The 12487-nt window shown below is 39.0% G+C and overlaps 1 protein-coding gene across 2 annotated transcripts in view; it reads right to left on the bottom strand.

Annotated features, from left to right (window-relative positions):
• Nucleotides 1-12484, bottom strand: part of ndrg3b (ndrg family member 3b) — a 52788-nt gene extending 40304 nt beyond the window's left edge. For both annotated transcript variants that reach the window (XM_057363274.1, XM_057363275.1), the window contains exon 1: nucleotides 12362-12484. The gene's annotated coding sequence lies outside the window, so the exon portion shown is untranslated. The remainder of the gene's footprint in view (nucleotides 1-12361) is intronic.
• Between the last annotated feature and the right edge of the window lie 3 nt (nucleotides 12485-12487).

Here is a 12487-nt window from a genome sequence, read left to right as displayed (position 1 = left end):
ACAATGCGACACACACCCAGGTCTGATCAACCTGCGGTGGGCCTCCCTTGACTAAGGGTGTCTTGTGATAAAGGGCCGAAACACCCAATGAGGCTGAGGTGCACAACTGACGATGTGTCGCATTGATGGGAACCATACAAAGGGCATTATCAGCAGCACCTCACCAAAAGGCATCTTTCACCCAGGATAATGGATGTGATGAAAGTGGGACACTCAACTCATGAGATGTCTCTCTGATAATGGCAAGGAAAGGTAAGTATGCTATGTATTCCTATAATCATATATCCCCCAAACACAGAGGACGGATGTTACATGATGAATGAGGACGTGGAGTGTCAAAATATAGGTACCTCATATCGATATATCGTATCGTTGGAAATGTAATCGTTGCATCGATCCATATCGATGTATTGTTACACCCCTAATACCATCATGACTGAATTCATAAATTTGTCTTTAAAAACAGTGGCAAACTACACTGTGCGGCAGTGCGATCGTAATGTAATCAAGTAATGTAAGCCTTTCATTTTGAAATTATGCCAATTTATTTAATGAATATTCACATTTCCAAGTAATAGAGGGCAATGCACTATTAAAAAATACAGCTTCAAAACTATAAAAATGATACATATGCAATGCATGGACATGACACCCAATGATTTTTGCTTGTTTGTTTGCAGGGTGAAGTTACAGCGAAGTGAAGTACCCTATTGTGTTAGTACCATAAGCCATCACACTCACACAAACATGCAGAAACAAATCAATCTTTGAAAAAAAACAAAACCACAGTTATTGCACAACAACCCTCCACTCTGTTTACAAAGTGTGCCGTACCCATTGGCACACACTTTCTTAATACAGTGGCAAACCAGGCAAAAGGGGAAAGGTGCCAGTGTAAATAATAATTGTGCCAGGGTGATGAAACCAGGCCACAGAGACTACAAACACTTCACACACAAACAAACACAGAGCAATTATTTAACAGAGCAAAATGATATGCATCTTATTTTTCAACTTTCTGAACCTAATCGCTCATCAGCCTATGTGGCCTTACGGGAATCTATTGAGGATGCTGTGGGACAACTGGGTATTGTATACTTCCCTTTCAATAAATATTGTGTTTTCTGATGTTGCCTTCTCAACACTGCTTTTATCTAATAGGCATATATGCCTATTTAGACGCATTGTAACTCTTAAAGCAGGTTTTATCCAGCAGAATTGTTGCACTCAAATCTGAAGTACCTCTCTTCTCTGAAAGCGCTCTCATTTGTCTCCTCCATGTTGTTGTTCATTAAGGTCTCTGGCATCATTCTGTCAGCAATCACATTAGTGGCATCCTGCCAGTGGCAGAATGTAATAGCTGCTGTGAGATCACTGCCCCCACCAACCAGAGATAGCATGGACAGAGAACAAGGTGACGTGACACCCTGTGGGGTTACCAAACCTTTAGCGCAAAGTGTGGCTCTCCCTTGACACCCATATAAACTGGGCCACTTGGGGTCGATTTAGGGCACTTGCAGAAAATGCTGTGCACATTGACAACTATTACAGCGCCATGTGTTGTTGCACTAGGTCAGACATTCAGAGACAAAAGATAAACTGCACTGAAGCTAACTACCCATGATTAATTGCAACAGATTCTAATGTTCAAACAGACAAACGTTCTGAATTATCATTCGCTCGATACGACTATTAGTGGTGAGACCACAGACTTTTCATTTGAAAAGGAAACGGCCTAAACTAAACCATCCCTTAAGAATATAGTTTTGCCAATGACAATTCAATGAAAAAAAGTAGAACATCTTTTTATTCAATATAAACAGAATTTGATGTTTGGGTTTTCTACATTAATAGGTGCCTAAAATGTAAATGCAACATAATGCTTTGAAGGTCAATTCAATCAAATTTAATTTATATAGCACTTTTCACAATGTGCATTGTTCCAAAGCAGCTTTACAGGAGAAAAACAGAAAACATAGAAAAGGTAAAACACATTAGGGCTGTGTATTGACAAGTGCCTCCCGATATGATACACATCACGATAGATGGGTCACAATACAATATATTGCTATGTATTTCCATGCGATACACATTTGCGATATATTGCAATACTTTAAATAGAAAATGTAAAAAGTAGAGCTAGAAATACAACATGCTGTGCACCACAGGGGGTTTTCTGTAAGGATAAGTGTAAAAACATCCCTTACCTCTGCAGAGTGGCCATGATGTGTGATGCATGGACCTTTAGATCAGAGGTTTAGTTCGATCGTACAGGTTTCGGAAAGTTTTTTTCGAACATATAAAACTGTTTCGTAACAACTTTTCTTAGTCCCTTATTGGACAATTCTCCCGAAAAAGCAAGCAACACGCCCACGCGGAAGCAAGGAGAGCAGGAGAAGGAGCATGCACAGACGTCACTTACACTAGTGTGCAGGAGAGAGAGAGAGAGCATACGTTCGCAAAGTTCAGGTGTTTGTTTGTTCACTGCATTTGGGTGATGAATGTTATATAAACGGTAGATATAACGCTGGATTTGGAGATCGTTTGAAACTGATATATGGAGCCGTCCCAGCGCTAAAAGATGCCGGACATGAACCGCATGCGGTGAGTGAAACTGATGTCTGTGTTTTGTTGGCAATGGGTGCGCACGTGCTTTAGTTCAGCCTACCCTTCCGCACGCACCGAATTCTTTCGGAAATAATCGTACAGCTGTATCTATCTTTTATAAATGTGATCAAACTAAATACTCTTCAAAGATACGAAGTATGCAATAGGGCTGGGCGATGTGATGATGTTATCGTATATCGCCGATGTCTCGCAAATATCCAGATGTCGATTACAACAGACAGATACCAGACGATAATTGATAATAATGGAAAATACGCGCTATAACATTATCATGCGATGTAGGCTTTAGCATGAACGTTAATGTACATATGCCCAGGCAGTCAGAAACAGTGACAGAATTGTCACGTTTAAAATTCACATTTAGGTTTGCAGTGAACATGGCGGCCCCTGCTGTTCAAAAAATGTATTGCAATTCAGTTCACACTTCAACCGATTTGAATCGTCACACATTATGATCGATTGTCAACCGGCTCACAGTGAATCGTTACATCCCTAATAATTTTTAAGTCGATTATCGATTTTTTTTAACACATCGCCAAGCCCTAGTATGCAATACTACTCTATAGGTACCAGAGGTGGACAGTAACGAAGTAAATTTACCTGAGTACTGTACTTAAGTACACTTTTTGAGTATCTGTACATTACTTGAGTATTATTTTTTCTGAGTACTTGTACTTTAACTTCACTACATTTGAAAGACAAATATCATACTTTTTACTCCACTAAATTTATAAAAAGGTCCATGGTTTCTATGCAGCGGGTTTTCCTGTGTGCGCAATTTATCTGGCTTGCGATCTGACAGGACCTTTTACTGTTGCAAAGTATTTCAGTTTTTCTAAGCTCGCGGTTTTCCGGCAAGCTTTGAATGGCCATTTGGCAGATTTTTTTACGCAAATCTGGCAACTCTGGGATCTTCCCCGCTAAACTAATGTAAACGTAGGCGCTGCCACACCGTTGATAGCGCTCTAAAAAGACAAATAGAACAATAAAAGACGAAAAAGGCACATGTTAAAGTGTGGTGTACTCATCTGTGGGTTACGATCAGTCAAAGATCGTAGAAACATTGTCATGAAAATGATCGGCATAACGGCTAAACGGTAAATAAGCATCACATACACCTTGAGCTACTCGTACGTGTTAACTTCTGATCTGCTGCTATATCATTTAAAGCGATTTGGAAAATGAATGATGTTTTTACTGAAGTAACTATAGTTGAAGTATTCCTGTTGAAATAAAAACAATAGAACCCTGCCCAAAATACAACAAAAAATGTAATGGATTTAATGGTTATAATGGGAATTGTAATATGGATACTTGTTGTCTACTTGTATGTGATGGATTCTATTGGTGGGATGGTAAATCCTATTGGAATAAAACCCAAAACACACTACAAAGAGGAATTTAATTTAAAAATCTCATTCTAGTTAAAAAAATTCATTGTTTTTTTTCAGCAGGGATGGTATTTGCAGTAAAACCACAGTATCCACAAATTTACCATTTTCTATATATAGGAACCATACTCCAATTAATAATCTTTAGTAAAACCACAGCAACTAAAAATACCATAGTTTCATTATACTAGCTATAGTTTATGTTTGTAGTTAAATTATGGTAATACAAATGGTAATAAATCCAACAAACACATGGCTTCTAGACTTTACTATTTACAAGAACGTTGCTGCTTACTGGTAAATTGCTGCTAAAACTGGTTAAGGGAATATACAAAATAAAAGAACACTGCTCATTAATACATATAGGCCTAGGGGGCTAATGAGGATAATAAGACTAAATGATCATACAGGATTATATCTAAACTAAACATATATGTGCTAAACATATAAAGCTCTTAAAGGAGTTGCTCACTGCAAAATTTGCCCCCACTGACTTTCCATAGTAGGAATAAAAATTACTATGGAAAGTCAATGGGGGCGAATTTTGAAGTGAACTACTCCTTTAATAGAACTGATACTGTGAGCTACTCAGTGTATTCAGTAGGTTGCTTCAGAGGCATAAGGTATACGACAATAAAACAATGCACAACTGACATAAATGACATTTACTTTTAATACTTGAGTACTTTTAAAAGCACATACTTCTGTACTTTTACTTAAGTAAGAATCTGTCTTTACAACTTATACTTGTAGTGGAGTAATATTTGACCAGTAGTATCTGTACTTACACTCAAGTAAGGAAGTTGTGTACTTCGTCCACCTCTGATAGGTACTCAAGATTAATACGAGATTGGCAGAAACCGCGTGTGTTAGGGCCATTTTAAGAAGGATAGTCACTCCAGGGTGAATTTTCAGATTTTAACTGAAGATTATGAGGGCACTAGAGGTTGACCGTTTGATCGGCCTGCCGATTAATCAGATTTTTTAATCGGCATCGGCCGATTGACAGGCAGGTGCATCTGTGAGCAGCCAAGCATTGCTGTGGAACATGCGACGCTGCCTTTTGCGGCAAACAGATTACCACCGGCATAACACTGTGATGTCCCCCTCTGCCTGCCAACTTTTTAACTACCTGATAACTTCACAAGAAAACTGTAAAACTTAAATTCTTGTTATCCTTCATTCTTAATCTAGCCTTGTATATTTCATTGATTAAATATAATGCTAATTGAGAATGCAAGTAACTTTTTGGAACTCTGTTGTTAGCGAGCCTTCAACCACATAGTTTAGGCTACATGTATGCACGAGTACCAAAACCTGGTGAAGATAAACTCTGATGTTATCAATACTGTTTCTCTCCCTCTGAGGCTGCGTGTGAGACGGAGAAACTCACACTCTGCAGCCATGCCTTGTTAAAAGACGAAACTTCTGGCTAAAAAGTGCACGTTAACTTTCCTGCTTAAATATGTCTGGGGGTCAGACTCTGTTTATACTTGGTATTAAGATGCGTTTTGGTCGATCTTTCTATCAAATGGATGAAATAAGTGCACACAATTTACAAATGAACGTGACCGGGGCAGATAAACATACAGAGAGAAGAGATTTTTTCTGCTCTGACAGCCGTGAGACACGCTGAACACCGTAAGTGTGTGTTAGAAATCTGAAATGGAAAGAAAACATTCTGCTTGCTTGGTACGTTTTTCCTCATTAAACCAAACTTTAAATCCTGACTTGTTGTTTCCCCTTGTTTACGCATTATGTCCATTATGTCCATTATGTGGCTGTTTAAACGCATTCGACCACAAGAGCGTCTACTGTCCTGTCAGGTTAGAAAAAGGCTAAAAGCTAAATCAGGGCACAGTTTGTAAGCCAGACGGACGCGCTGGGTGCTCTGCATGGGAATAATACACTAAAATTGGTAAAATAACCGCTCTTTTAATGTATGCGTATGATGATTTTGTTATACGATGTGGAAATGTGTGGAAGTGACTGTCGTTTAACATACAGCACTAAAGAGTAGGGCTGTGCGATTTGGGGAAAATATCTAATTGCGATATTTTTGACAGACATTGCGATTGCGATTTGATTTGCGATTTTAACTTTTCTAATTCAAGCTTCAATTCAATATTGTTGTGTGGAGCACAGTATGGGTATAGTTACCCTGAAAGAAAACAACAAAAATAAAAACATTTAATTGTTTCCATTAAAACCATTACAAAATTAATTTTTGTAGTGTGCTTTGGGCATTATTCAAATAGGGCTTACTGTTGTTCAATTGGTTCCCAACTTCCAGATTACATCACACCAATAGAATCCAAATACCAGTGTACACTATTAAAGTTTCCATTAAAACAAATACAACTCCCATTGTAACCCTTAAATCCATAACATTTTCTATTGTGTTAGTGAATTATTAAAATAGTTCATAGTTTACATAGGCTGATTTATTATTGTTTAAGTATGTGGGATTTTTTAAAACAAGTAAAAAATGTGCTGAATGTTTAATTTCATCCAAATGAAATTAGCAAAACAGTTAGATAGAATTTACATTTGTTTGAAACACGGAGCTAGGCGTGAGTTTACACAGGGTGCGCGCGTGCGTCAAGCCTCGTCCATATTGCCAGATGCCCGAGCCGGACTCAAGTACTACAAACGTCATTACGAAACAGGCTGTGTATGCACGTCAAGTTTAAACGGCTCGTCCGCGAGACGCGCAACGCGGGGCAGAGACGCGCGAGTATGAAACAGGCTGTGTGTGCGCGTCAAGTTTAAACGGCTCGTCCGCGAGACGCGCAACGCGGGGCAGAGACGCGCGAGTATGGAAACAGGCTGTGTGTGCGCGTCAAGTTTAAACGGCTCGTCCGCGAGACGCGCAACGCGGGGCAGAGACGCTCGAGTATGAAACAGGCTGTGTGTGCGCGTCAAGTTTAAACGGTTCGTCCGCGAGACGCACAACGCGGGGAAGAGTCACGCGAGTATGACACAGGCTGTGTGTGCGGTCTTCTGAATTGGACGGTTCTTTAGTATTTATTTGCCTAATATGATCGATCTGACTCTGCAGATGCCATAATAACACACACTCTCTCTCTCCTGCCTTATGTTTGTTTGTTTTTTTAATGACGGACGTTTACGCAGTTGGCTAGGGCAGTGCTGATTAGGCATAACGGAGGTGCGCTCACTCAGTTGGTTAGCAAGAATGCCACTCAAAGCGGGCTTGGAACAGACGCGTTTCCTATTTTTCACATCGCTTCCACATCGCAGCCTCTTGCGATTAGCAAATCGCAACGTCTCACATCGCGATTGCGATTAGATTTCGATTAATCGTTCAGCCCTACTAAAGAGTCACGTTTAATTACTATTATGAACTTGTTTTAATGTCTGACAGCAGAATACGTCAATGAGAATGGTTTTACTAGGCACTCAGCTGTATTAAAATACAATATGTGACAGTTCTAAGAGTAGTTAGCAAAAGTACCAACACTAGTCTGACTCTGAGCGCAAACGTGACGCGATGACATCTTAAATCTTAAATATGCTAATTAGTACATCAAGAATCGATTCTAAATCAAATCGTGACCCTAAGAATCGATTCTGAATCGAATCCTGAGGGACCAAACGATTTCCACCCCTATGAGATACTGTCATATCCGAGAAATTTACAGATCACATTAAACATGTTGAAATGACAATTGAAATCGGAATAACAGTTATATATAAAAGTGGATAAACAATCTTCCATCATCATCAATGTGTTCACATGATTTGAATGACCCATGGCTTTGGAAAACGCTCTAAAAGGGAGGGTGTGATCTTATTCTAGCTTGCTATTGCTATCCTGTCTGAAACTGCATTCCCTATGTTTAATTTTCACAATCACATAAATATATCTTTACTAAACATTTTAATTGTAATAACTATTAAACTTTGTATACTTATAAAGTATCAAATAATAAGTGTGCATGGATAGATCGTGAAGATTTCTCTCATCTCGAAATCATTCACTTTCAAACAGAGATGTGCAGGAAGTAAAAATGCATGTGGATGAACACGCAAACTCAGGTCTTGCACGCTCAACGCACGACAATCCTGCTCAACAATGACATCATTTTTGCAGCACAGACCCACATGCTCATGCGAACGCATCAAGTACAAACAAGGCTTAATGGTGCCAAAGAAGCGACAAATCTACTACACGCTGTGCCACCTAGTCAGCCATTCCAAGATCAAACAACCAGGGCTTAGCAACACCCACTCGTCGTGTTTGAAACGATATGCTGCTACAGACATGATTCTGATCTGAGGGGTCTGTCACACCAGCTGGTTTTTGTTGTTAGCTTCTGAAGAAGGATTATGAAGTCAATTACAATCTTAAAACTACCTTCAGCTCTCCGCCCAAGCAAAGCATGTGGAAACATTCTGAGCTTCAAGACAGTTATGTTCTCTTTCATCCAGAAAGCAACGTTAAAGTCAGGATTACAAACAAAAATCCAGACAAACACATTGATTTCTACTTTAACTGCTCCTGACCTTAAAGTCCCTGTGAACCGGAAGTTGCGATCGTTTTTACTCCCGTATTCTGACACATTTACAAGTGAAAAGGAATTTCAAAAGAGAAAATTAGTGGACGTGGCTTGCGTTTTTCACCGCGAATTGATTGGATGAGTTAAAACAGCTGTTGCAATGATTTTGAAATAAAACTGGCAGCAGACTGACAGTTGAAGGGGAGTAGGGCTGCAGCTATCGATTATTTTAGTAATCGAGTATTCTACTCATTTTTCCACCGATTAATCGGGTATTCAGATAATAAGTACTTTTTCTTTATTAAATAGCAATACTAAATATATAAGAGAAAATATGACAGGTCTCTTAAAATGAACAACTAATTTGTTTCCTTTTTAGAAAAATTAACATATTAATTGCTGAAATTGCATACATTAATATCTGTGAAAACTAAACCCATTTAGTACATTCCATTGCCAAGGTAAACAACTAACTTCAGCTTATGCATGATGCATTTAGTTTATCTAAATTATTTTTATATTATTAATTAATTATATTTTATATTATTAAATAGTAATATATTTGTCCACATAAAAATACCGAGTTGACCGGACTTTTATTTTGGCAGGTCGTCGGAAGACGCTTATTTTTTAGTGTGTTAGCTTCACTCAGTAAAATGTTCTGAAATAAACTCTCAGAGCAACTCTGGAGATGAAGTTCATGTGTTCATGTCCTCATAAAGTGCAGTTCATTCACTCAGACACGCAGAACAGTCAGATGGCATGTGTAAATAACATGATTCGGCATCCACTAACGTTAGTCCGAATCTAGTTTGATGGACTCAATGCAGCCGGAAAACAAGTTTCACTCGCAAAATAGACTAAAACTAAGTAAAATAGCAGTTCACCATTTCAATAAGCTCTCACTTATCAGCATGAGAAATACGTGTGACCGTATGAACAGACTAAAATGCGTGTGTTTCACGGTGAATGCGTGAGACTTGAAAGCCCTGTAACATGAATAGAGTTTAGCGGGCTGTGCGTCAGTAATAACGGTCCGTGGGGTAACGCAGTGCTCCGTGTGTACTGTAGTTAAATGGATTAAACGAGGCTTCGAGGCAAAAAAATTGCCTCAATGATTTTTTGTATTTGAATTACTCAAGGAATCGTTTCAGCCCTAAAGGGGAGAAGTTAACGGATGATCCGGCCAAGCTGTCTAATTTACGTCATTTGAGATGGATAGTCATTTCAGGGCGGAAGTGCATTTTCAGATTTTAACTGAAGATTATGAGGGTACATGAATTTTAAAAAGAAAATGTCCCACATTGATAAGCTATTTACTATAAACGCTGCAAAATTTCAAGAAAAAATAAGAATTGTCATTTTTAATTTCACTGGGACTTTAAGTAATCTGATAGGTGCTGAAAGACAAACAGCATCTCCACATGTAAGAAACTACTGTTACAGCAGTCTATATCTCCAGGAATCCGTGGCCTCCAGGAGGCCATGAGCTCAGTCATCCCATGGGGGACGCCACCAGAAATAGAAGCAGGCATGGACTGATGGAGGGCTGTGGGGAGCGCAGCCAATGAAAATTAAGGAACAAGAGAAAACACACAACAGCTGTCACCCAGGGAGGTTGTTGGCATAGCAGTGGGAGGAGGGTAAGGCTGTAAACTAATCAATATAACAACAGTGAAAAGGATTTTCTGTCCAGAGATGTGGTGGGGATGTATGTACTGGAATGATAAAAGGCTGTAACTTGCCTTCCAAAATGTTCAAACTGAGTGCAAACTGCACAAAAAACTTTGGCACCCTCCATAATGCAATGAGAAAGTTTTCTGAACAAAACCAAACTAAGAATGCTCATCAAAGAGAGACAAGATAAAAACCCACTGGCCTTCTTCACCTCTATATCCCATGGTAACACAGTTATGTGATGTTTTGGTGGTCTGCCAGGTTGGCATGTTACAGCGTCAACAATTTTAACCAAAACTTTTTGTATCTAAAGCTAGGTTTCATTTAACAATTGTAATGTTTTAATAACATGACCTACATTTAACATGCATTACATTGACCACATCGTCAATAAACTGATATAAAACAAGTTCAATATGAAAATATTGACATCGGGTTGGCAATAAACCTTAAAACAATCGGTGTTAAAATAAATCAGAAATGAGTTCTCTGTGGCCCATTTGGTGTGTTTTATATCCCCCATTTTTTTCTTTACACCGTGTCTACACCGGACGCGACACAACACGACACATGGCTTGTTCTAATGGGATTGTCACGTCGTGCCGCATCCATTGTGGACAAAAAATTTGTTTTATTGTCTTTTGTCACGTCACATCGCGTCTGGTGTAAACACCGTGTTAGGGACAAATGTGAGTTGTTTTTAGGGTTACAGATCACTGTGGTTGTCTTACCATTGAAAAACACGGAATGTTTCATGTAGATGACTCATAAAAAAACATGACAAAATCTAAAAAACAGCTTACATGTCTAATAACTCGTAGACACAGGATGTAATTTTAAAAGCCAGGCGTCAAAGTGTTCCATTAGTGCACAAAACAGCTTTTTGAGTTATACAACCTGTCACCAAAACACAGATAACCAAGTTCTTACTTAAACATCCTTTTAGGACAAAACACGAGGCGCCTATAGCATATCAAATGCCCACACTGATTTGGCATACAAAACTGAAGGTACTATGCATACATTTGGCATCAACCTGGGCGTTCTACTAGATGCTATCATTATCAATTATATGAGCGATTCTCAAACCATATGAATATCCTGAAGGACCTCAAAGATCAGGTGATATATTCAATTTACAAAAAAACAGCTCCTTATCAATAATGTACAATGGTGATGTACATCAACATACAAGAATAATTAAGAAGTACAGCATAAAACTTTAACAATATTAAACAATGTTATTTTTTTATTTGTTGTACAAAAACACACCACACCAACCTGTGGTGGTAACTGTGTTATGGTACTAGAGCGAATGGATTTATGCCACTAATCTGATACTGTTGTTTATTTCCCTTGCAGTATTTTGGGAAACTGGGTTAGCAGCCCTTTTATAAAACAAGGGAAGAGATCGCCCAAAGATCGGCCCTGTGGCAACTAGAGCAACTGAGAATTTCTCCATTAACCGATCGGATGACTTCATTTTCTTCAGGAAAATGAAAGAGACGACGATACAATTACAGACAAATAACATAACAAGCCGCTTGCGTTCACATAAAACACATTCAAGCGGTCTGTTCAAATGAATACTGTCAGCAACACGTCATTAATACCGGACTGTCTTGAGGAGACCAAAGTCCAAGCGGGTAACGTTAACCGATATTGATATCGTGAAAGTCGTCGGTGGAAGTTGAGCTCAACATTTCAGAGCTTTTCAACCACCTCAAGCAAATAAAGAAACACAAATTAGAAAGAAAACTCTAGGTATAAACTAAATATACAACATTTTCTCAAACAGTACATAACCAGCTACGTTATGTCTGGAGCGTTTGCTGTCTGTCTATCTATCCTACACATCCCGCCTTAAAGAACTCGTGAAGAAAAAGCGATAGTAATTCTACAGTTATGCCCCTCCATGTCCATCACTAACAAAACGACTAATTTTAGGTTTTACATTTGCCAGAAGGTTCGTTAGTAAAGGCGTTATGTATTATTTGTTCGCTGTCTCACGTTAGCCTTCTGTTAGCTCGCGTGCAGCACACTTACAACAAACGAGCGAGAAGAAGAACCGATCAAGCGCAACAAAGTAACGACGGATGTATGTTCAAGCATCATCGTTAAAAGCATGGAGATATCGCAGCTCACCGTTTACGAAGATTAAAATGTGTCGGATTAGATCCGCGTCCAAAGCGTGTTGTAATCACTGTAGTGCGCGAGACTGTGCTGCTGCCAGTGCCTGTTTCCTCGCGCTCTGGTGGTGGAGGAGGAGCT

This window comes from Triplophysa rosa, linkage group LG21 (assembly GCF_024868665.1).
Source record: "Triplophysa rosa linkage group LG21, Trosa_1v2, whole genome shotgun sequence".
NCBI lineage: Eukaryota > Metazoa > Chordata > Actinopteri > Cypriniformes > Nemacheilidae > Triplophysa > Triplophysa rosa.
The sequence above is the reverse complement of the archived record's forward strand: the minus strand, read 5'-3'. Positions and strand labels throughout refer to the sequence as shown.